Here is a 27,123-nt window from a genome sequence, read left to right on the forward strand (position 1 = left end):
GGGGGTGTATACGCGTTTCTGAATGTTTTGGTGCCAGTGCACCTAACGAACATGCCAAATTTACGTTCACACGTGTTTCTTACCCGACAAAGGCCTCAATCTGTTCAATAGAGCAATTGGAAAAGTGTCCGTGGTTCTCTCCGTGTGCTGAGGGTGCCATCAAGTGCCCGGACGAACGATGGCAGCTGCTTTTTACCTTATCAGCTATACTCCGAAGAGGCTTTTCGCCATCATGGGAAACTCCAAGTCTGTGAGTTAAAAAAGATATAAATTTAGTATACAAAATGTTCGTCATATTGTTATTTCACTAGTAAGAGTAAAAAATCCCAAATGTGCCCAACAGGATAGCTTTCACGAACCATTAATTCGACCACCCAATAAATAGCTGTTTTAATGCATTGACTTGACAGGTTTTTTAATGATACACTGGCTTAAATATTTTTTTATTATGAAGGAAGACTGGTTATTTTGAACTTACGTATGAGCAAGTTCGTGCGCTATAATTTGAATCAAAGAGTAGGTGGGCGGTACATCCTCCACGATTGCAACGCGCCTTCCGTCCTTGCAGAGACCTCCAAGTTTCGCCTGTCCTGTAAAAAATTAGTATTGTTTAGGCTGTACTGAATTGAGTGAATATGCGGCGAACAGCTGACAAATGTTTCCCGGCGGTACGTTTTCTTTGCTCATTATATTTGTATTAAATGTTCCCTCACTTTGTAAGGGAACATATACTAGATTCAAGATTATACATATATATATATGAAAAAAAAACAAAAAAACAACAACGGAATCTTAGTGGAGAAGGGGAAGAAGGGGGACAAAGAACAAACAGAAGTGAAAGAAGACTTAGGCCACAGGTAAGCTGGTGAATATTAAGCAACACAATAAAACCGGAGACACGGAAAACGAAGAAAGCTGTGACTGAGACGGTGTTACGTGTGTCCTCCTTGTTCCGTGCCTCCGGTTTCATTACGTCGGTTAACAAACGCAAATCTCTAAACACAGCTCGGTGACTGGTGCGCGACCGAATAAATCCGTTTGGTCCTGGTATTGAGCCACCTAAAGCAACCACCACGTCTGAAGAAAGCAATATCCTAAGAACTAGCGCGCAAAACGCTATGCAGGCAGAACAGGGAGGGTGGGGTAGCCTCAAATATGGCGCGGAGGCTTGATAGTGCGCGTGGCCGCCAACAGGGGGCAATAATATTAGATAAGGTCTATTACACAGTGACGTATACGCCAATCATAAATGATTTGTTTGTGAAACCTAACTATGAGAAATTTTGACGACGGGCTATCTATTTTAAATACATAATTGAGGTGCTTAAGCACTCGTATAGAATAGAAAGCTAATTAGCAAGTTTTAGGTGATTATCTGGCGAATTGCTGCATCACAATAGACCCACAAAACTAGAAACTACACTGGCAGTCGACAGTGCCTTGACAGAAAGTGTGTGATTGGATCCGAGTCCTCACCGAACGCTGACGCAGCCCTCGTGTCCAATACATGCTCAGAGTACGTGATCGAGCAATGGCGGACAGGCAATGGCGCCGTCTTTTGAAAAGGGTCTTTCTGCCCTGGCACCATTTCCAACTATTTGACTTTCTTAGTAGTCCCTTTTATCAAACAACTTTTGAAAAGGGTCTTTCTGCCCTGGCACCATTTCCAACTATTTGACTTTCTTAGTAGTCCCTTTTATCAAACAACTTGCATGCTTTGCTACTTATTCTCAACGTTCAGGTACCGTTTACTTATTTTTTCGTTCGTCCAACCAATCTTTCCCAAAATGAAAATAATGAATTATTTCCACAGTGACATCCCTCCATGAAATCACAACTTTTGTTGAATACCAGTATGAACCTGGTTATATAACATGCAAATATGCGGGTGAGCCGGGAGTCCTAAAAAATTGTGACATGGAATAAAATGCGACACGTCAGAATACAGGAAAGGAACACCACTCACCCATTACATGATTGTAAACAGTTCCATCAAACTTGTCGGCAAGATCCACCCTGAATGCAAAAATATACAATTAACATACACAAAGGGCACAAAGCGTTGTGTACAGTCGCGCAGGACAAAAAAAAAAAAAAAAAGAAACCCCAGCCGAACCCGTGACTCTGTAGACCACCAGTTCTATATAACGGAAGAAAGCTGAGTTATCATCGAGGCTATTCTGTGAATGAACGGGATCTTAGCCGCTGATCAACTTTTGTCAGTACTGGCCACTTGGTCCGCAAACGATTTCTGAGTGAACACCGACAGTAGGAGTGCTCGGTGAAATAAAAAATGACAGGAGGACACCTAAGACTGCTTACATGTAGGAATGCGAAAGCATTCATATACGCAGCGTATTCCTACAAGCTGCGCGCCCCGCTGTCCTCTGCAGAGGCCAGCGGTGCAACCTCTGCGGACGCCGGCCGGCCGGGCTCTTTTCTGGGGGGGTGGCGGGTGTGCGCTGCTGCGGCGGCGCGGGGGAGCAGCGCCGCTCTGTGGGGTGGCGTTCCTTGGAACCATCCGGCGCGCCGACCGCGTCGCAGCCATTTTAAGAGCCGTTCCGCGGTAGGAATTCCTCTGTCGCTTGTCGGGTGGTTATGAACAACGCCGGCGCCGCTCGATGGGACAGTGAATGCTTTTGCATTAAAGAAATTGTCAAAACTTACAGAATCCGTAAGGTGAAACAAAGCGACAGCTGAGGCGCGACGTCGGAGCCGCTAAGGTGTCATATCGGAGCAGGCTGATTCAATTGGCGGTAAAGGCGCCAGCGCACACCATAGTCTTCCTATGCGTTTTGTATGAAACCGAGTAACGCGCCGGACGAGAATTTCATAGCGGTTTGGAAGAACATGTTTTACGGATGCCGTGATTAATTAATATAGAGATGCCCCTTACTAAGCTTCCGAATATCGTAATTTTGACGTCACAAATAAAAATAAGCAAGGAGGTAAAAAACTGATCCGAAAGGCGCCAAAAAAAATACTACAACTTGCATCGGGGCACTCACACTCCAAAGGTCGTATTTCTTGTTGTTGTCTAATAAGATGCAAACTGTTGTTGTAGAAAAAAAAAAAAAAAAAAAAACAGAGAGCGAAAAAAAATGTTTTTGGTGGGGAATTCTTCTTTTTAGTTTCATGCTTCTTTTTATTTGTGGCGTCAAAATGATTATATTTGTAAGATTTGTGAGCGACACCTCTATAAGGATTAATAACGGCATTCTTAAAACATGCTTTTTTTTAAGCATTTGCGAACGCACTATACTATGGCTTTTTTTTTTCGAAACATTGAAAATTGAAGTTTAGATTGAAGTCGCCTCCTGGCTTTTTATCCTCCCTAGAAAGCATGGCTGCGTTGGAGGCGCTCGGCACATGTAGCACTGAGGATGGTCGGTGGGTCGGGGAATCGGACGAAGTTCTCTTTTTTAGGAGCCCGACGGCCTCTCAAACTTCGAAAAACAAAAGAAAACAACAACAACAACAAAAAAACCTCAAACGGTCAAAACAATTGGGTTTGGTGTGAGTGTACCGTAGTTCCTGTTGTGACTCCGCGGGGCAGCGTGTCAGGCAAAACCGGTGCGACGTGGCCGCTCAAGTCGCTCACAGACGTCCACTGCGCGTCATCTTCGACCTCGCACCATTTCAAAAAGTTTCAGATCGCCGAAAGGGCACCAAAAGAACTTTAAACTCAAAAGTGAAGCGTCGTTCGCTCACTGCAATAGGCGCCATGCACGGAGAAGAGCGTTTGATCGCGGGACGCAGGCGAACACGACACTTCGTATCGGGATGGTTCGGAGGCGTGAGAGAGACTCGAGTTGCAGGACGACTGAATCTTTGACGTCACTGCAGTGGCGCGGATCGTGCGGGAACTTCAAATTCGACTTTGGAAAATTTATATTTTACTTCACAAATACTGAGTTCCCAAGTTCAGCATTTTGATGGTAATGTCGAGGCATCGTTTTCAATCGGTTCGGATAATACAAAAAGTATGACATTGACCCCTTTAAATAATGGCTCTTCTGCGCCAGACACATGATTAGTGAACAAAAGGTATGGGCACAAACGAGCTGGGGGTGGTTAAACATAAAAAAAAAACTGAGTCTGGGACACTAAGGGACGGACAAACACAAACATGATTACGTTTGGGGAAACAAACAACAACAGCAAGACGCTTCACGTTTTGTTATGACCCCATATCAAACGCTAGCACAGGCGGCTAATTTCACCGGTAGGTAGAAACGTAATTAGCTCGCACAGTTTGTATTTCAGGATTTTGTCTAGAGATGTGAATTTTCGTGTAATAGGGACTGGGAGTTACTTACGATGTAACAAAAACAGTAACATCCTCATCACTCTTCCCATAAACGTTTGCAGTTTTATTAATCATCACGACTGGATCCATGTATCTTTTCATTGACCGGCCTGGGCAGTCCACGTCAGGGGCAGTAAACACCTCTGCAAAATCCCTCGCCTAGAAAACAAATGTTGAGTGAATTTTAGTCAGTCGTTTCTATATTGAAATGACTGATATATGTTACAGCGAAGAGGACGTACCGCTACTTCAACGGTAGTGAGTAGAAACTGAACTCTTGGATTTGAAGTGTCTTCGTAAAGAATGTTTACCTACAAAAATATTTTAAAGCAATATTTAGAGAAAAGGTCAATAATATTCTGTCTATACAGAATTTGCGCTTTCCGTTTCTTAAAAAGGTCAATTGAAATGAAACACGACTGAATGGACGTTTACTTCTTCCTAGGATATCAATTCCATAGGCCGTTCAGGTACCTTTTGAGGAATGACATTGCTAAGCAAATATATTCGTACTAGAAACATCTTTGTTCGTGTAATTGTCGAATAGACCTGAACCTTCAAAACGACCAGTATTAAAGGCGGAAGCGTAATGTGCGGATTCAATGATGAGGATATCGTCCGCGATCATATTGATGTTTGTATGTACTGTGTATGTGTCTGCTCTTGCTATGTATGACCGGTTCCGTTGATGCTATCGCATGTAGTTGTACGCGAAGTGCACATGTGTCTGTGTGTGGTGAATTTGCCTCAAGGGCAATATATAGTTGCGCACGATAATATATATATATATATATATATATATATACCCTATTGAAAATTCCATCAAGGTACGTAATTTGGGACACTGACTGCCAGTCAGCAGCCTTGGTGGAACGTGATGGACCATCAGACGTCATCTGATGGTCCATCAGATGACGTCTGACTGCCACTGCCAAGGGATTTTCATCAACAAGGGCAGCATTTATATAAGAGTAAAGCTATAGGCACTCATAAATATCGCCAAATGCCTCAATAAAACAAAATGTTCGAGAAAAAAAAAAAGAAAAAAAAAAGCAGGAATCCGCGGATTCGAACCCGCGACCACTTGCGTACAAATTGCACACCGTAACCGCTATGCTATGGAACCGTTTTTGAAACTCGATTTCACTAACCGTTTTATACGAGATGCTTCGGCTGCAAATGCAGTTAAGCCGTCAGCATGTTTTGCAAAGCACTCGTAGATCACTCGCCGTACTTCAGTTCTACTCACCTGCCATGTAGAGTACTTTCGCGTCGTAGAACGATCCTTTTGTTCGCGCGTCACCGGCCCAGTAGACCTGGTACACCTTGTCGTCTTCAACTACACCGCTAAAGTCCCTTACATCGTCGGAACTCACAACAGGCTGGGTCTTGTCGGGTAGAAATTCTACTAAAACATAAGGCATTGTAGAACCCTGGCAGGATCGACAGGTTGGAGCAAGCGGGCAAACAAAACGAGTCGAGAGCGATCGTTCATGAAAGCTCGGCGAAGCGGCGAAGCCTCTATGGGCGAAGCAGTGTCGTTTTCGGCGCTTCGGCGGGCTTCTGATCAAGGTTGTCGGTCGGTTGCGTGTCAAATATCTAACGTCAGCAATTTTATGGGCTCACGTCCCGAAATCATTTTCTCGTGCATAGATTACTTTTCGTATTCATAGATTTGACGAAATAGTGGTGTCCGAACGAACTTTACGTCCTTTGACCGTACGTCTGACTGCACGTCAAAGCTTTTTGACGTACAGTCAGAGACAATCGATGTACAGTCAGAATCAACCACCAAGACATCCTGATGGAATTTCGCGGCGGCCGACTGCCACCAGGAAACCATCAGAAAGCCGACAAGCAGAGTCTGACTGGAGTTTGACTGTCGGTCAGAGTAACTTGTTGGCCAATCAGACATGCTTGACGTACAGTCAGGCACAGTCAGCGGTCCACTAGAAAACATTGACTGCCAAACAGGGTTACATTGATGGAATTTTCCTTCGAGTATATATATATATATATATATATATATATATATATATATATATATATATATATATATATATATATATATATATATATATATATATATATATATATATGCGACCTATTATTTGAGCGGTACCTGGCGGCAGCTAGCGCCACCTAGCCTATATATTTGTAATTACTCATTTACTCGGCTTGAATCTATCATTTATAGTGGGGAGCCCTTCACGCTTCGCGATATCTACTGAACCGCGCTATGAGCAAGGAAGGCTGCATTGAATTTGCTCTTTCGAAAGCAACCTTTGGTTTCGCAAATGCTTTCATACTGATACATCATGTGCGGTGGTAACGAGGGAATTCTGACACAAGGAGTAGCAAAGGTAAGACATGAAGTGCAACAAGTGGCCGGGCTTCCAATGACTCGGTTTGTCATCACAGTTTTCAAAACGCGAATGAGAGGCTGCGTTTGAAACCCTAAGTTTCCTTGCCTGCGTATGAAGCCGGCTTTGGCAAGAAATACAGCGTGTGAAAGACTTGTCTTATGTTTTTAATTTGCTGCTCCTCTCGCTCAGAAGGCATCAAATAAATTCAAATTGGCTGACTGCTTTTCATTTTTTTGCGATATTGTTTAGCAGGTGTTGAAGGGCCGCCTTTAGCGCGACGCAATTTCCTGTCCAAAAACTATGCTAAATATTTCCGGGTAATTCGCGGCAGCGTTCCGTGTCAAAACCGACAATCTTGGGGTCGTTGCTAAGCCTTATTGGACTCGATTCACTCGATCCGGGCCGCCATGTTGAGATGCAGACCAGGGTGGAACTTTGCAGGGTCGAATGTTGCTTTGCCTCTACAGGAACAAAGGGAGCAATATCGTTTCTTCCTTTATTTTGGAGTATATATATCCTTTCTTTCTAAGGGTGTGTCGCTTGTTTTTGTACTTGTGGGTCCAAAACATAAAACACTATGTCTACGATAATACACCAAACTTAACAGATGCACAAAAATATTTGAATAAAAAAGTTTTTTTGTTTCCGTTCTCGTCAATTATTTGATCTTTGTTTGTAACAAACTGGAAAACCCCATGCATTGGGAAATCTATAAAGAAAAACACATTTAAAAAATACGAAGCTTAAAAAAAAAGGACAACGCACACACACACGTGCAGGTCTCGGGTTTTCAAGATGTTGAAAGTTCACCAATTCGCCTGATGGTTTTTTGTTATTTCTATAATGAAAAACAATATTACCAGCTTCATGCGGAGTGCAAAATATTGGACTAATTCTTGAGGAGTTTTGAAGGCACTCTGGTGATAATCGTCAACCACAATTTTCAGTTCCGCAAAAAAAAGTTTCGCTGCCTTTCATTTCTGGACCAACTGTAAGGAGAAACGTTGAAATACCATAACACGTACCTTTCAGTATAATGCTAATCGTAAAATAAAAAAAAAATCTTGGGAAAAATGTTTTTAACTTAATGATACCATTTATTTTTAATATAGATCAAATTACAAAGTTGTTACTATCCTCGTGCAATCTTCCGCAGGGAACATAACCAAGGATGACCAAAACTGAAAGCCAAGTTTCAATGATACACTGCAAGGTTATTGTTAAGTATGTAGAAATCCTGTTAATTAAGTAAGGTATTTTGTTTTAGAAAAGTTCAGTTTTTTAGAGTTGCGTTGGGATTTTTCTTTTTTTTATCTTTCTATGTTGGTGTCGGCGTTTTGGAGGGGGCATTTGCGGTGCATAGCGGCCGCGAGGTGGGAGCGCTTCCCGCGCGGTCGTTAAGAGATGTCTCGGGTTTCAGGAGGCTGCACGGACAGATCCCTTGGAGAGCCCGTGCTTGGAACTGGTTGTGGCTTTTAACCGAGTGTGCCTGTGTATAGAGCGTTCCTCCGCTTATTATCAAATTGTCGCCTTTTGCCCGATGTAATAATTAAGCTGTTGGCGCAAACCAGACCGGGAAAAATGCAGGCAATGACTCTAAGAAAAAAAAAAAATCCGCTTTTGGCGGTTGGAGCGTCAGGCTGACAGCTCGCCGACCATTGGGTAACAGTGTACCACGTGGGAGTGGTGGAATTTGAAGGGATTGGTCGGTCCCTGACAGTAGGGGGCAGAGATAAAGGCATCACGCCTTTATCTCTGCCCCCTACGCGGCAAACCCGCGAAACAAATAAAAAAAAAAAAAAAAAAAAAAAGCAGGCCTCTATGAGGCTACCAGTAGAGTGCTGAGAGGATCCTCTGGAATTGGATTAAATTCGATTTTGGGAGACGAAATCAAAATGGGGGGTTTGATGTCGGGATTTTAACTCACTCTTTAGTTTATGTTATTTTGTTTCGTAATAAACGTGGGCACACTTGCCGCTGTGAAGCCAACCAACGTCTTAATGTATTCGGCGGGATCGAACAACTTTTTTTTTATTTTTTTTTTCATCAACTTTCCGGGGGCTGTCATCGAGCGAGCACCATCCTGACCAGGATTCCACCCCGATAATCTCGGAGAGTTGACTGTTATCGTTCGTTTTATTTTTTTTTTAATTTTTGAGACAATATTGAGGAATCATCGAATTTCACTCCCACAAACTCAATTCGTTTGCACTTTCCGTAGCACAGGGAAATAACCCGTTTCTTTTAAAAATATTTTCGGTTGACATTTGTTATTTTGACAGAATTTACAACGGAATTTTACGCAGTGTAATGACATACGCAGTTTCAATATAAAGTCCTCGACTGATTCGACTAATCTACCAACACTTTATTTAAAATATTTAGAAAAAGTGATTACCTTTGCAATTACTTTTAATACCAGCACGCTCTTCTACTTGAAATATTTCGTGGGGAATAGGACTGTCATCAGATCGAGCATCGATATCCAGGGGTGCGATTCTCAGCGTATCGCTTAGGATTCCTTTCTGCAACAAAATACGTAGAATACATAAAGTGTTAAGACATGCGCGATCGCAGTAATAAGCTGCCGCCTACGAAACTCAATACATGTAGTGTAATAGGAGCAGCCATAAATTATGAGACGCCACGAACCAAGCCACAGATGGGAACGTCGGTAGATAAAAGCAGCGAAAGGACGGAGGCAAGCTGGATCAATATACTGAACAAAAAAAAAAAAAGGCTCCCTTTTCCATTCTCAGGATTCTGGTCGTGCAACTTAAAATGTCTTACTTTGACTGACCACGAAGCCCAGATCGCGAGTCACAACGAGGTGACAAATACTTTTCTACGCACATTCTGGGTAAATATATATTAATTCGAAAGCATTAACTGTTTTATGAAGCGAACCGGCGTTATCAGCTTTTGAAGCCACGAAGGACGGTACCTAAATTACCTTGTCCCTTAGAGCGAAGTTTGTAGTCTATAGCAGCGAAACAACAAATAAACTCCCACAATGGCTGCGACGCGTCATATCAGATGGTTCGTCACGCAAGCCGCCGGGGTTGTTCAAGATCAAAGCAGATGCGCCTCAGAAAAAAAATAAAGCACAAAGGAAAATATAGCAACGCAGATGCTTTGTCACGGAAGCCGTGAAACCGACGGGGGCCGCGCCTGCGCAGTGGGGGAGCGTGACGTCACCGCGGAGTTCAGTGTGAAAAAGGAAGACCTGGCGCACTGCATGTAGGAATTGCTCTGCGCGTAACGAATGCTTTCGCATTCTTGCACGTATGCAGTCTTTAGTCCATTCTAGAATTTTTAATGATCAAATTGGCTGATGATTGTGTATGTTTTACCTCTTACTTTCACCTGAACATTTTTAATAAACTGAAAACTAATACATTTATTGGGGAACTAGGGCTTCTTTGGACTATAATATATGACTCAGCGACTTGCCTGAAGGAAGCCAGAAATATTCCAGGGTTTGTACCGATGCTTGCAAAGTTCAATATATTTACAATATTATTTCTGTTCATATTGATACGAATAGGAGAAGGAAGTTTGAGCTCGGCTGGTCGACAAGGAAAAAGAAACAGCAGCACTTCTGGGGGCTTTGCAGAACCTTTATCTTTGCATGTATCGTTCATTGTAAAATATAGTATACCATAATCACCGTAATATTATTGGTGGAGGTGCGGGCTACCGTTGGCGTACCTTCGGGCGGTGTACCGGTATCGGGCCTTTCGCCCTGCTGGGGAAGGCGGCGGCGGGTTTGGGTGTCCAGGATCGGTGAGGCGTAAAAGTAGGGGGAAAGTATTCACCTTCCTCCTTCCTCCTTTAAGAATTAATTCTGAAGCATGACGCACCACGAGAAATTCTTTCTGACCGAGGCCGACCCTTCATATCAAAACTCGTGTCTGAAATTCTACAATACTGCTTCATCGTGCACAATTAAACAGCGGCCTATCATCCCAAGACTAATGGGATGGTTGAGAGGCTCAACAGGACCATCTCCCAGAGGCTTTCTATGTATATATCTTCCGACCACCGCAATTGGGATACAATCCTCCCATATGTCACTTTTGCCTACAACTCCTCTCGACACGAAACCACGGATTATTCGGCCTTCTACCTTATAATCGGCCGTGAGCCATCGCTCATGCTAGATTCCCTGCTTCCACTGCAACACAACTCCACACCTAACGGGCCATACGATCGATGCCACATGTCGTGTCGTGGAGGCACGCCAACTGGCACGCCTTCGCACTCTAGACTCACTGGACCGTCAGTGTGCCCGCTACGATCACAGACACAACCTCGCCTTTTATTCCCCTAATGAATTAGAGTTTCACTGGACACCTCAGCGTTGCGTAGGCTTTGCTGAAAAGCTTCTCCCACAATATTGTAGTCAGTACAGAATTATCCGCCAAACGTCCGACGTCTATTATATTGTCGAGCGTTCTGGCCCTCACCGAAATCAGCACCCTCATCAAACCCAGGCGGTTCATGTCCTGCGAATCAAGCCATAAAAAACTCCTGAAAACGGCGAGACGCCGTTTCCTCCGGCGGGCGAGTAGTGCTACGAAGAGGAGGAGGAAGTTTGAAGTTTGAGCTCGGCAAGTCGAGGGAAGAAGAAGAGGCAGCACCGCTTCTGGGGCTTCGCAGAACCGCCATCTCTCAACCTCTTGTTCAGTGTAAAATATAGTATACAATAATCACCTTAACAATATGGTATGAATAAAAGCTAAAAAAACACATGCAATTCGGGGACTTACAAAGCGATAAGTTATTTTCATGCTTGACATAGAATGTCAAAGTTTCATGTGTGACAGTTTAGATCAAGCTTTTATAATATGGTCGTAGTAAATAATAAAAAAAGAACTTTTCGATAATGTGGGAACTTCGTTTTTTTTAGTAAGCAGAGTTTTTTTTTTGTTTTTTTGTTTTTTGTATACAACATTCGCGACATTTTTTCAGGAAACATCGGTAGGTAACATTTTTTTTCAGGTTGGAATGGTCACTTGATTGGCTTGTACTGAATCTCAAAATCGAAATCCCCTTCCAGGTGCATCTTATTTAGATCTAAATAATATTGAATAGATTACTCCACAATTGTGCCAGAATAGTGCATAATATATGTCAATATGAAGACGTAAGCCATAGGCGTGTGTTTTATTTGTATAGGTTGGGGGGGAAGGGGGGGGGGGGAAGGGGTCTTTGTTTGGAAAAACCAGAATTTGAAAAAAAAGAAGCTTGCGTTGGAGACTTAGTGAAGTAACTAAAAGGGATAATTAACATTTTAAATTTTCACCTTCAGGGTCAAAAGTAGTAGGAGAACGAACTCTCCACATCATTAGTTTTTCCGCGGCCTGAAATTTTGGTTTAGATTCGTAATAGGCGCTGCGGGGCTAGACATGTCATGCTTTTGAACGCCTTGAAACCGAATCTGAGCCGGTTAAGCTAATCCGTAATTTCGATCCTTTCATTCTGCGCCGGCTCCGCATCTCGCGTGTCTGCGCTTCACATGACGTGAGCAGTGTCAGGCTAGCGAAGAGCAGCGAGATTGACGCCACGAGTGGGCTCTGCTGGCTTTGTTGACCAAGTTTCGGTTTAAAGCCGTATACAAGGGCGACACTGCTGTCCCCGTAGCCTCACCGTAAATTTGAGGGCAGCTCTTAGGCGCCCGTTTCCGTGTTTCGCGGCGTCGGCGTCAGCGTAACCGCGCTAAATTTAGCGAAAAAAATTGACGTCACGAGATTTAGTGGGAAAATTGACGTCACACGAGATTTAGTGGGAAATTGACGTCACGTGACCTCAACATCAGTTCGATTCCCCGCTAAATTTAGCGGGGAATTGAATTGGTGTTGAAGTCACTTGACGTCATTTTCCCCGCAAAATCTAGCGGAGACACTGGTGACCAGGGTGTAAGATTGACAGGTGGGGAAACAAGAGCCAAATGAGCGACCGGATTGTGTCCCCCTTGGTTTTCTCTTTTTCTGTGGCGCCATCTATGTGGAGCACCGCGAACTCTCACTCCAGGTGGGCGACCGGTAGCGACCGGCTAAACTGACGGAGATGGTTTCTCGTGGATTTTTAATGGAGGAATGTCGTGCTCTCGGTTTATTTTGCGCACTCTCCCATAGAGTTCCATGCAAATCCGATTCCATTTTTTTTCCTCTCGCCGCAGCGCCATCTGTCGCAAATCGGGGGTACCCGCAAGCAGACGAGTACACAATCCGGTCACGGCGCTGCGGTAGGCTTCTATGGGCCGTTTCCCCACCTGTCTATCTTACACCCTGCTGGTGACGCTCATAGGTGACGTAACGCCAAGTCATGTGACGGCATTCTACCCCTCTATAAGTTTAGCGGGGAAACTGAATTGGAGGACGAGGGGAGAGGAGTGGATGGAGGAGAAGGAGGAGGAGGGGCATACGCTCCCCTCCTCCTCCTCAAGAGCTGCGCTCTATTTTAGCATTGCTGAGATTTAGAAACATCTTTCATTTTATTAATAATAATTTTAGGACACGCCTAAACTGTAATGAGGTAAAGCGTCAATTCTTAAATTACATTATGCTTCAATAAAGAAAGAAAAAAAGTTAAGTAAGCTTTTTAAGTTAGTTAATTATTATATTTTACATCTTTCCAAGTAACCCCATAACCATCAAATCAACGCCCAAGCTAAAAAAAAACACGGAAAGTTTTGTATTTCTTCGATTCTAGTTACGCTAGTACAAAACCCTGTACATACAAGGTTAATAGACTATTTTGCTGGGCGAAGCCGACGCTTGACTATTATTTTAGGTATTCTTTATTTGCTTTATCTTGAACGTAATTAAAAGCAAAATTATTTCGATCCCTCTCAGGCTTGACACGTCTGTCCCTTCTTTTTTAATACGAACAATGTAACTTTTGTACAAGGGTTTAGTGTAATAAATAATTTAGAAAAATATTCATTCATACTTTCTGCTAGCAAGAAGCATAACACAAATTTTCTTATTACTATGTTCGACTTACCAACACAAAAATACAAACAACAAAAAAGAGCGAAATATGCTGGCTTCATATTAATCTTCGTGGTGGCCGATTTCTCATTTAGATATGAAAATTGATCCCGTCTGTACCAACTATGATGTCTTTAATCTCTTATTGGCTTACGTCTACAATAATGTTCTTTTGTTCGTTTTTTTTTTGGGGGGGGGGGGACACGTGACTTCATATTATATGAATAGTCTTCTTTGTGCAACCATGAAGGCACCCTTTGTGCTGAGTAAAGTTTAAACGGGAGGTGCAGGGTAAGAACAGATTTTTACATACCACTTTGGGACCGCCGTTCTTTTCTTCTACGTTCACTGACGCCATTCGATTTCTATCATGATACATGTTTGCTTCAAGCTCCTTTCCGTTCATCTGAAAAAACATTTTATAAAGGACATATAGTAAACATATTGTCATAAAACACACACCTATTTTTTTAAAAAAGAAATAGGTGGTCTCGTCTATGAACATTCCATGCAGTTCGTATCGTCGTAGGAAAGTCAACTTATTCGTTAACAGGACATGCAGTTCGGCTAATCAGACAGAGGAGCTTTAGGTGCTTTGGAACGCGTTGGGCACATTACACGCTCGTGGCGTCTCCGAGTTTATGAAAACTATCAATACTGGTTTAAAGAATGAAGAAAATATTTCCTGGAGAAGGGGAACAAGAGGGATAATCGAAAAACACAAATTTCGAAACACGGCTTCGTGATTAGCGCGTGACCGAAAAAATTTACCTGGTTCTTTTATGAAACCAGGGACCTCTCCAGTTCCAGCGGAGCGCTCTACCAACTGAGCTAACCAGGAGTTAGACGTCAGTAGAGCAAACCTGTTTTATCAGCTACCACCAGTCTAGCACCAACAAGAGTGAACTGCCTGCATTTTAAGTTTATGATGATATGGAATTCACGCAAAGGTGCGAGCGAGCTTGAAAAGAACGACGAAAATAAACCCTGGAGAAGAAGAACAAGGGGGACAAAGGGCAAATACAAATCTCCAAACACTAACTGGTTCGATACCAGAAACAGGTGTTTTTTTTCGGTCACGCACCAGTCACCCAGCTCTGTTTAGAGATTTGTGTTTGTCCTGTGTTTCCCTTCTCCAGAGATTATTTCCTTTATTGTTGACCAGCGGTAGCTTACCCTTTTGCATTAAATGTATTATCGCCATAACCTTAAAATGCAGGCCGTTCACCCTTGTTGGTGTTAGACTGGTGGCAGCTGAAAAAAAACCCGTTTGCTCTACAGACGTCTAACTCCTGGTTAGCTCAGTTGGTGGAGCGCTCCACTGGAGATAGAGAGGTCCCTGGTTCGATACCAGGACCAGGCGGATTTTTTCATCCGCGAAACAGTCTCCTAGCTGTGCTTGAGGATTTTGGTTAGTCCTTTGTTACTGTTTTCCAGGGATTATCTTCTTAAATCTTGTCCAGCTCGCTTGCGCTTTAGCGTCAATTGCATTATCCACACTAGTCTAAATCCGCCTTAGAGTCCTAGTGCTCTTGGAGTGTGAGGAGCTTTTTGTGACAACTGAAGTAATCGCGAGGGGGTGCGGGTTAATCGTACCCGCCACGCTATAGTTTAACTGTTTTGCACAGTCGTGATGCAACTGGCCCGCTGCGTATTCATTGGCGCGTTACGATCCACCCTGTAGCGTCGCGAGATCACAAGGGGAGCTACGCTTTGTCATAGGCCTGCTGCGCTGAAGCTTTGATCAGACTGTAGTGCCCTCATTATGGGTAGTACTGCTGAACAAAAGCTACAACCAGCAAAGTCGTATCTTCGGGATGTCGACAGTTCCGCAATATCCACTTACGGCCAACGTTACCTGACAATTGACATTGGGCTCAGGCGAACGTTCAGGTCGGTATTCATCATCGCGGACTTCCAACCGGCCATCTTAGGCGCTGATTTTCTCGATCACTTCGGGCTTACAGTCAACGTTCACAGCCGCACACTAATCGATGCCACCACAACATTGTTTGTTCAAGGAATCATATCAACACTTGCATCTTCCCTGATGCGTCGCTCTCGGGCAGCATACCCCTACGAAGTCATCGTGAACAAGTTCCCATCTATCACAAAACCATAAACAGGAAGTGCCCGTCACACATGGTGTCACGCGTCATATCATTACCACAGGTACACCGGTCCCTGCACGACACATGTTGCAGTTAGGAATTATACAACCCCCTTCTAACAACTCCGGGGCACCACTCTATATGGTCCCGAAAAAAATATCCCAATGGCTGGCGCCCGCAGGATATTATCGGGCACTTTACGCCTCCATGATGCCTGACCGATATCCTTTCCCACACATACAAGACTTATCTGCCAACCTCTCTGGGGCCATTATCTCTTCAACGATAGACTTGTTAAAGGCCTATCACCAAATTCTGGTAGCGCTTCAAGACATTCCTAAGACAACAATCACCACCCCATCCGGCCTTTTTTAGTATATCCGAATACTTTTCAACCTCAAATATTCCGCTTAGGCATTTCAAAGATTCATCGATGAGGTCAACAGAAGACTCCATTTCATCTTCGCCTAATTCGAAGACATTTTCGTAGCCAGCGCAACCGCGATTCAACACGAGCAACACCTTCATCTACTGTTTAACCGAGTCTAACAAGCCGGCGATGTTGTCAAGCCTAGCAAATCCATGTATGGTGTAGACGACCTTCTAGGCCACCACATCACACCCCAAGAAATCATATCCCTTTCTGAAAAAGTCGAAATCATTCGCGAATTCCGTCAGTTGTCTTCTCTTGGAAAGCTTCAGGAATGTCTAGTCCTGTTTAACTTAAACCGCCAGGATCATACCTCACTGCACCACCATGTTGAACCATTAGCGGAGCTTTTAAAGACAACGAAAGGTCTTCAATCGCCACTTCTATGGAACGAGCAGGTTGACTCAGCATTCGAATAAGTAAAAGAAGCCCTGCCAAGTGCAACACTTCTTGCACACCCAGTGCCAAATTTTACCACTCGCTGCGTGGCTGATATCGCGGATACTGCAATTTGCGCAGTGCTACAACAGCATTTAGATGGCGACTGGGATCCCATAGTTGTTCGCTTTTTTCACAGAAGCTAAAGCCGCCAGAAACTCGCTCCAGTACATTCGGGCGAGGGATGCTGGCTACATATTTAACTCTGAGGCATTACCACTACCTTTTAAAAAAAAAGATAATTCCATATCCTCACCTACCACAAGCCACTGACATACATTCAAAGATAACCACTGTGTGTACTCTGTACGAGAAATTCGCCATCAGGAGAACATTTCGAACCTTGGTCACATCAAGGAACCACAGAGCATAGCTGCGGACGCGATGTCACGTGTCGGTGCCATGCCTTCAACCTGTCTTGACGTCGACTCGGAGACGCTGGCTGTAGAACAGAAGCAGGATGTGGAACTCCAAAACCTCCAACACCCTTCAACATCTCTACAACTGGAAAAAGTATGCTTACCCTAACCTCCACCTCCAGTCATCTGCGACGTATCCATGGGAACGAACCGGCAGTACGTTACCCCCCAAAATGCTCCGACAAAATTTCGACCAACTCCAGAGCCTAAAGCACCCGGGCAACCAAGCTACACGACGCCTCAAAGTGCACGCTACGTGTGGCCACGTATGAACGCCGACATTCGCTATTGGACCCAAAGTTGTCTCTCCTGCCAGCGAACGAAACGCTGGTGCTCCTTCGGGCCCTGCGAGCACGCTTCGATCACGTGCACATCGGCGTTGTAGGTCATCTCCCTCGATCTCAAAGTTTAACCCAGATTTTTACGTGCGTCGACCGCCACACCCAGTGGCCGAAAGCAGCACCTCTACAAGATATTACAGCGCAAACAGTTGCAGCAACCCTCGTCGGGTGGTTATCATTTGAGCCCGTTCTCGTTTCAACCTTCTCACTTGGCCCTTCTCAAAACAACCATTCTCAAAAAGATCTTCTTTCTTGGACCTGTCGCATTTGGTCCTTTCCCGTTTCGTCTTTTGCATTCCAACCCTCCTCATTTGGGCCCATTCTCGTTTCGCCCTTTTCACCTGGCCTTTTTCAGAACATCCATTCCCAAAAATATCTCGCCTTGACCCGTCGCACTTGAATCGTCTTTTTAGGGTGATAATAATACATTGATATAATTTGTGTGTGTGTGTGTGTGTGTGTGCATACTACAGGAATACTCTCTCTGCTAAAGATTGTAACAGTGCGTCGAGGTCGTCGTGAAAAGCTACTAGCTGGCCATAAAACAGACCAACTATTTATCGCAGCCAGATCATATTCCGAAATGTCACGTTGTTTGAGGTCTCTCGACTTGGGACAACGCCACCACTTCTATAATGCGCTGGTTCTCAAAAGGGAGTCTGCGAAGGCATCCTAGGGGTCTCTGCGAAGCCCTGTCTCATCAGTCAGGCACGGCGATATTAGTTGTCTTTCTTCACGTTGAGGAGACACGTTGCAACTTTCGGGATAGCACTCTCGTGTGTATGTCAATGAGATAAGTCCATTTCACATTAGTAGTTAGTTATATTCATTTATTAAATCTATCATGATAACCTATACCTTTCTATTCCCCGCACCCCGAACGGGGTCCCCCATCATCTCCGATTTTCTACAAGGGGTTCGCGAAACATCAATGGTTGAAAACCACTGCTATTATGTATGCTATTTCTGTTCAATCAGTTTCCAAATTAAATGTTCATCGTTCTTTTTTTTCTTCTCTCATTTGCGTAGAGGAAGAAAAGCAGGCGTCAATGTGTACCTCTACGTATAACATATTCATTTATTAAATCTATCATGATAACCTATACCTTTCTATTCCCCGCACCCCGAACGGGGTCCTCCATCATCTCCGATTTTCTACAAGGGGTTCGCGGAACATCAATGGTTGAAAACCACTGCTATTATGTATGCTATTTCTGTTCAATCAGTTTCCAAATTAAATGTTCATCGTTTTTTTTTTCTTCTCTCATTTGCGTAGAGGAAGAAAAGCAGGCGTCAATGTGTACCTCTACGTATAACATATATCTGATGGTATGTTGGGGGCACAACCAAGGTAAGGCTCATCAACAAAGCCGCGAAGGTATAACGACGTTAGAAGCGTGCCGAACTAGTGCCATTCAGTCGTAGTGCGAACGGGCGAAATGAGAATGGCTCCAGTTGCGAAAAACACGATTCGGATCTTATGAGAAGGTTCAAACGAGAAGGAACAAATGAGAACGGGTCGAAATGTGCAAGGTTCAAATCCGAATGGGATGTTTTGAGATACACCCACCTTCGTCAACGTGTCGCCTCTCATGTCCTTCTGTCAACACAACGGACAGAGGTCGACAATTCGAATCATCCTTATTTTACTCATTGACACAATTGTTGGGTACTCGCCACATTTACACTACGGCCAATCACGCATCCGCCAATAGTAAAGGTTCAACCCATCCACCGACAGCTCATAACCGCCATCACTGCAAGCGAAAGGCGTAACCACTGAGCGGATCACCCGCTCATAGTGTTGCTTGGTCTCCACTCTACTTTTAAAGACCTTAACTTCACCTCAGCATAGTTAGTATATGGCGTACCTTTACGTTTACCAAGAGAACTTTTTTTTTCTCCATATCAGACAACGTCAAGATTCTCTTCGTTCATCACTGTCTCAACGAATTACGAAATGTGAGGCCTCGTTTACAACCTCTATTACAACCTCTCCCCTTGCAGCCATGCTTTCCTACTCAAAGAAGGCATAAAAAGGCGTCTTTCTCCACCTTACGATGGTCCTTATAAGGTCTTGGCGCGCACCACGAAGATTTTCATGCTGGAGATTAACGGTCGCCAGGAAAATATATCGGCCAACCGCATAAAACCCGCCTTTATGGACAGCACTGATTCAACAACCGCCTCCATATCATCACATCTTCCTGCTTGACCCGCCAACCCCGTTTCGCGGCATATTTAATTCACGATCTTAACGTAACCCTCCAGATTAGAGCTTTATAGGCGGTGCTCTGACTTTGCCTGGGTCGGGGTCGTAGCCCCAACAAACAATTCAACGATAAACTGGCGTCCTTCTCACGCACCACCGTCAACCCGACCTGGGGCCCTAATCTGGGCACTTGGCGAAGAAGTCGGCTAGGAATCCGGCGGCCGTGATTGGCCATCGCCGCCCTTGACCTTGGCGCCGGCCAATCATAGCCGCAAGATTTCTTGCCGACTTCCTCGCCAAGTGTCCACACTAGGGCCCCTGCATGAACACTCACGTTCCTTTCTTTCATAATGCAAGCATACCATGCTTGATTCTTGCGGGGAAATCCTGTGGCGACACGCCGTGGTGTAAAAAAAAAAAAAGAAAGTCTAAGCGCGAGGCTACTGTCCCACGCGTTTGGGAATTTAACAGTGCACGAGCTGACATGAGACTGTTCGGACGTCCTTACAGCCTAGTAACGAAGTTAAAAAGTACTTCCCTGTCCTAAAAAAAAGTGTCGCCGTCATTTCCCTCATCCATAGGCTCTTCAGGAATTTGAGGAAAGTAGCCACTCATATCGATGCGCCACTTCTGTTCTCAGCCTCTAGCAAATTTTGAAGCCTTTGCCCAAGAACTAATAACGAAAGAGAAGCGAGTTCCGGATGCAACAAGAGGCATTGAGTTGACATTGCTGGAAGAAGTAGAAACCGACTCGCACGTGAATTGCTAGAGGCCCTTGTCATCAAGGACAAGAGGTACAAATGTGTCCGCGCCCCTTCAGTTGCACTCCACCAGAAGAAGGAAGCGTTCCTGCGGGGGGCCATGGTGTCCGGGTAAGGATAAACGAAAAAACCGCAACTACCTCATCCCTAAAAAAGCAGAAATTAAAAAGCGGCTTAAAAAAATAGAAATAAATTAGGCGATAAAATAATGGAAATTATTATTTACTCGAGAAAATAAAAATAAAAATAGAAACATTAAGCACTTGTAAGTCCAACAGTGTGAATCGTGTTTTTTTGTTTGTGCTGTGATCATGTGCAGCTGGCCCATCGAGAGCATTGCAAGAAGAACGTTGAATGCGCCACGTCGGTGGTTTTTCAGATTCCGACAACGTGTGGGCGTGTTTACATTGGCCAAACCGGCAGATGCCTGAATGAAAGAGCAAGAGAACATGACCTTTCAAGAAAGCGAACACCGTCAGGCCACTTGGCAGTGCGCCGCCCTGCGCAAAGGTTGCTGTCGGCCAAAACTCTAAACAAAAACAAAAAATAATTTTTTTCCGGCTTTTTGCATCATACTTTGTCCAGCTGCTTGCGCTCAATTTTACTTCCTCCTCGTGTCGCCCAGCAAAAGTGTCGGACTGCGTATTACATGGTTCTGGGTTGGATTTCTACTGAGCCGCTAGATAAATATATCTCGTTACGATCTGAGGTATTCCTAGTTATAATTATGTATGACCATGTATGATGGGCACTTTTATATGCCTGATATATTTTGTGTATGCTTTATGTTGTCTTGGCATTCGTGTAATGCTTTTCAGTCGCTCTCAAGTGTAACTCTTTTAACATAAAATTCAACCTACCAACACATTTTATGTTATGGCAAAACCTAAAACTAAAACAAGTCAAAGGGGAACTCTGGCTATTTTTTTCATGGTCGCTGATTTGCCTAAAAATTGGCTCAACACATCGATAGACACGGCTGTACAAGTTCCCCAAGTATTGTGTGAACCGAAAAACATTTCGCGAAGCTATTGCATTTTCAAATCTCGTTTTCATCGTATTTCTTACCGGCAACATTGAAGTGTGACGACCGAAATCGTACAAAGTAGGCGCTAAGCCATGTTACCAACTGATTGCAAGACGTTTGATGGTGGCAAAAGAGTGCTTGGTAACTGATTCATTGAGAAGCACGCGAAAAACACTCGACATGCTCTGTTCAAGACTGCCTGCGCGACCGGAAAGTCTGCACCATTTGTGACGTCACAACACTGGAGAGCGCGCGGAAATTTGAATCTTGCCATTCTGCATCATCCCCTTTTACGGTTTTCCGAATTGCTAATCTGAATTTCAAAATAAATAAATAAATAAATAAATAGCATACCGTGAAGACTAAAGTCCGGCTAGTTAGGAAATGCAATTTGTTTGGGGTAGGTCAAAGAACGGCCGGAGTACCGCTCTAAAGTGGAAAACTAATGACAGTGATTCCGAGGGCTGCTCTAAGTCTCCTGGGATGTTTTACTATAGCAGGAAGAAACCCTCGAAGTTTGACTTTTTTTAATCAAGTCATTTTTTTATGTTTTGGTGACCTCATGGATTGAGAGGTGTAAATTATATTGTCTTTATTACGGACAATGTTCGTTTGGCTTATTACATTGTAGCAACAAGAATAACGCCCGGGACACCACTTTGCAGCAAGTGGATTGAGATGCACACAATTTATTAACATTTTTATAGAAAAACGTTTCCTTATCGTGCGAGCTTTAGACGTTCGAACTCTACCGGTATGGCAGCCGACGTTCCATTTTCACAGCTTCTATTTTTTTTTTTTCAAAATATAAGAAATTCATGTGCAAAAGAATCCTCTTGCTACAGCTTCTAAATTATTCGCAGTTCTGTGTCGCAATTGGGGGAAGGAAGAGAGTGAGGGGAGCCACGGGATGCTGGTTCTTGACCGGCAGTTATTTAGAGGTCTCATGTGTATAAAAGTCTCGGTGTGTATCAATTGATATAAACTCATTTTATTCTTCAGGTGTCGTCGAAGAAATCACCTGGTACACCACAATATACGTAACCAAAAACTAAAACATAAAAAAACTGTAGTGGTATCAGTTGCATGTTTAAGATGCTTAGCGTGCTGCTCCCGCTTCACAAAGAATAATGCAGCTATAGTCACTAACAAGGTGAGAGCGCCTCTAGCACGAACTTTCCCCGTGCACTTTGAGCGCGCATGACGCCAAAGCACAATGAAACATGGTTAAAATTGCGCACAAATAGAAAGGAACGCAGAAGAGAGAAGAGACAAGTGCAGACAAGTTCAAGCAGAATAGAAGGCATGGAGCGCGTGCTAGAGACTCTGCGTTGTAAAGTAAAAAAGAAAAAAAGATTCGCTTTGAAAAACAAATGTTTATATGTATTGTGTGCATTCTCTGAATTGAAAACTTACAATTTTGTCGACTCTTGTTCCATCAAGGTTTTCACTAAACACAATATGTTCTGAGAGTATCGAAGTCTTTTGCAGCCTTAGAACAATATCGTCTTGAATGTACAGCATCTTTTCAGCGTCAAGTCCTCTTGCCTCAAGAAGCCTTGGGTAGACGACTATGCCAGGCGAAGGAGCTGTGTTGGGCGTAAAAGCGGATTTCCTTAGCGTTAAGTGCTCTGCCAGTATATATCTTCGCTACATTATACCGTCTGAAGTGTTAAAATAAAAATTTTGTAATTTCCAGAAAGTGTTCAAAAGTACCTTGTTTTGTGTTTTACGTGTTACTGACATTTGTGGTTGAATAACTGATTAATACTATTTGTATATTTCATATATCCAAAGTAAAAATGGTCCACACATGAGACAAGAAACGTAAGTCTAAAAGGGTTTGCACATTTTTCACGGATGATGCAAATCATAAAATAGGCAACACCTAAAAATGCATCCAGTGAGCTTTATTTGAGTTCTTTTAGTACTGAGATAAGAATGACCTCCGCACCGTAAAACCCTTGATGGACAAACCTTCGTTTCGAGCTATTATTCGTACGAATCACAAGGCTCAACCTTTTACAGTTTGCTCCTAAAAACCCACGAAGCTGGAGCCCAGATATGTGTACCATTTAAGATAGTGCATCGCAAACTTCCGCTCAGAGGACTGTACGCTTTGTCTTCTGTGACACATGCATTTCGCTTTAAATAATGGACGGGTTATCACGAAGAGAAGATAATAACAACTCGCTTACTACGGGAATATTCTTGGTGAGAGCCCTTTGTGCGACGTTACTAAAACTCAGTTGGGAAACTGCCATAGGATCTTGCTTTGAAAAAGCTGTTCCAGTCCGTACTCGAGAACCGAACTAAGTGCGATCTCAACGCCGATATTTCTTCGAAGGGCCGGTTGCGCCTTCTCGCAGAAGCTATATAAAGTAACTCGCCGCTAAAGGACGCCACTGTAATCGTATTTAGTTGGGATCCCGTGAACTCGAGCACCCCGGGTTTCAAGGGTGAGTTTCCCAACTGAGTGTTCTAATTACGTTGCCTCTGTGGTAACGATTGTCTCTTGTCAACTGGTTTGTTCCCTCGAAAAAATTTTGTGTCTCGCTCCTGATATGGCTATTCTAGTACAGATGCTAATGTTCCTAAATAGGAAGTCACTAACAGCCTACAAAGCGCAGGGCTTGGCATATTATGTTCACACTTCTCGCCTCGTCATTGGTTCTCCTGCGTTGTTATCGGCTAATGCCGGCATCTGATTGGTTGCGGAGAAATTATAAGATGATCCAGACTCGCCATGCTCTTCGTTTCTTAAGCCGACAGTGACTATAGCGTGACAGTAATCTACTGGGTGACCCAAGGAGCGTCCAGGCCCTTTAAATCGACCGCAAAATTCGGTTTCTTAACCTATCGCGCTACGACTTTGAGCAGTGATGCCCACAGATGGTGCATTTTTTTTTTCTGTAAAATTTACAAAGAGCGAATTTGGCCGAGGAAAAAGTAAAGAAAGATAGAAAAAGGCTTAGCTCCTATGGAAACGCAGCGAAGCCACCAATCTTCAAACATATGGCGCCGTTTCGCACGGGAGACAAGAGATGGCGCAAGCGGTCGCGACGCCAACTGCCGCCAACGAACAAGCATACGGCGCCGAGAGCCAGCGTGATTAGCAGACGATCCTTTCGACTCAAAATCGGCGCGCGTTCCGCAGCGGCGACCGTCGCAGAACCAAAAACAGACGCGGTAACGACAAGGAACTGCTACGCAGACGACATAGGTACCACGAAAAAAAACAGTCAAAATAAAATTTTTTAATTGATTATGTGTCCATTCAATGTTTTATTAGTAAGGATCGATAAAATAATGCATTGGCAACTGATATCAGAAAAGCTCGCGCCGCTTTTGAGTCGAAAAGATTGTCTGCGAAAGACGTCGGCTCCCGGCGCCGTATGCTCGTTCGTTGGCGGCGGTTGGCGTCGCGACCGCTTGCGCCATCTCCTGTCTTCCGTTCGAAACGGCGCCGTATTGTTTGGAGACCGGTGCCTTCGCTGCATTTCCATAGGAGCTAAGCCTTTCCCTTCTTTACTTTTTTCTCAGATAAATTTCCTCTTTGCAAATTTTACAAAAAAAAAAAAAAGAATAATGCACCATCTGTGGTGAATTATTTCGTATCTAAATTCTTATTTCCAAATTCGTAGCGCAATAGGTTAAAAACTGAATTTTGCGGTCGATTTAAAGAACCTAGCCGCTCCTTGGGTCACCCAGTAGTTAGTTGTCGTTGTGAAGCATCAAAAACAAAGAAAAAAACGGGAAGACGCCAAATTAATTGCCGAGATGCGCTTCGTAATGAGTTGCCAATTGTGGCAACCTGTTAATGTGGTGAGTTCGAACTGACTCCATGGTGGCAAGGTGCGCGGTTCGCGAACAAGGCGCTTACAGCAAATACGCTTTGATGTTCTCACTATTTGTGGCACCTGCCATCGGCGGGCATGTGAGTCTAGGCTGGGCATCGAAACAATAACGGACCAAGCGTTCGAGGAAGTTAAGCTACGTCTTACACTAGAAAGAGAACGCGAGCGGTAAGGTGTTTGTCGTGACTGCTGGGACACACACTTACCAGAATCGGCGACGCGTATGAGCACTCCTGAGAGGAACGCGCACTGAAAGATTGCAAACATGTTTTTTTTTTTTTTTCTGAATGCAGATTATCAATTTGGTGAGTGTAATATATATGTACATACGAGACGGTGAAACACATTTATTTTATCGCCTTTTTTAAACGAAAAGCAGGTGCTTACGTAGGGTGGTTCTAGAAAAAAGCACACCTGTTTACGTTACGTACCTCTAGATCTTTTCGTACGGTTATGACGTCAATAGAAAGAGCGTGGATGCCTTTTGCGATGTGGCGTCTGGAAACGGCACATGAAGCAGCGCACCTTTAACATAAGCAATACTGTAAAAAAGCGTAATTTTGTGTTTTTCTGAAACTGGTAAATACGCTGAAAGTGAATGGCTATGGTCATGTAACGGACGTGATAACGGTACGTTGCAATGTGCGTGTTTTTTTTTCATGATGTGTGCACTGACGTCTGACGTCACTAGGTTGGCGTATCTGCGTCACTGCTCTTTGTGCGGTCGTTCCTCCTGCTGTGTCTCCAGTTTTTGATTTCAAGCTGCAAACGTAGCGCTGATGGAAGGAAAGGGTTCTGTCGTGAGCAAAGGGCTGTTTATACTTCGACATTGAGAGCAGCGAACGCAGCGTAGCGCAGAACGTGCGGATTTTATTGGCCTGTGAGCAGGAACTCGATATGTGCGACCAACAGTATCTTTGTGAGCTGCGCTACGCCGCACCCGTCAAAGTTACGTTGGAGTTTATAAACGCACCGTAAGTCCCACACTCTAAGAAAACATGGAGGAAAAAGGTAGCAACGGTGCGTCTTCCTCCCTTCTACTGACGCGCCCCCAACCGGACACAAGAAACAGGGAGGAACGAAACGTTTTTCTCTTTCTCCTGGCAGACGGGAGGAAGCTTCTGCCCTCCCGACTCATCTTCTTTCGGTTTCGTTTTTCGAGCACGTAGCGCACGTTGTTTTATAAATGTTGTCGAGTTGATTGAGCTTCAGCGGCAGCGATGGCCGCCTGTAATTCCGTCTTCTAGTCCAAACGTGCAAAACATTTGGGTTGCATTAACGTTTTTATCACTAATTTGATCAAACGAGCAAACGAAGCCGCTAGAAACAGCGAAGTTCCGGAGGAGTGCCAGCAGTGCTACGTACGCCGGGTAAGATGGTCGTCTCTGGATTGTGCGGATTGCGGGACCCACGCCTAACTACGGTAGCGAAACCACGCGGAACTGCGTCGACGTTATTGACGTCATGGAAATCGCAGGAACTGCTTCCAAGACAGGCAGGTTTTGCTGCCGGCTGCCTGGGTGCCTTCCGTGATGAGTTCGGTTCTCTTAACCGATGCCGAGTGCCAACCGGCGTTCAACGTGGTTCTGTATTTCTGCGTGTCAGGTACATAGCAGCAACATCGTGATGGCAGTGTTGTGGGTTGTGAACAGAAGACTGGAATTATCGCCGATGTGAGCGTGTGTTCACGTATCAGTGGTGTAATAACAAGATGAGATGACGTAAAATGTCGGGCATTAATGCCACTGGTCGGGCCGTGATCGGAGGGGGCTGCCGCTGGTCTGAACAGTTAGCTCCTATCGTACAGTGGCCAATGTGACTGTCAGCTGTCTTCTCGCCGAGAGCGATTGCGCT

General features: G+C 44.2%; 1 pseudogene; it reads right to left on the reverse strand.

Moving 5' to 3' along the window:
• LOC121837587 overlaps window positions 1-25,536 on the reverse strand; it is a 39,107-nt pseudogene extending 13,571 nt beyond the window's left edge.
• Window positions 25,537-27,123: the final 1,587 nt, after the last annotated feature.

The sequence above is a fragment of the Ixodes scapularis genome, unplaced genomic scaffold (assembly GCF_016920785.2).
Source record: "Ixodes scapularis isolate PalLabHiFi unplaced genomic scaffold, ASM1692078v2 PGA_scaffold4__175_contigs__length_147842914, whole genome shotgun sequence".
NCBI lineage: Eukaryota > Metazoa > Arthropoda > Arachnida > Ixodida > Ixodidae > Ixodes > Ixodes scapularis.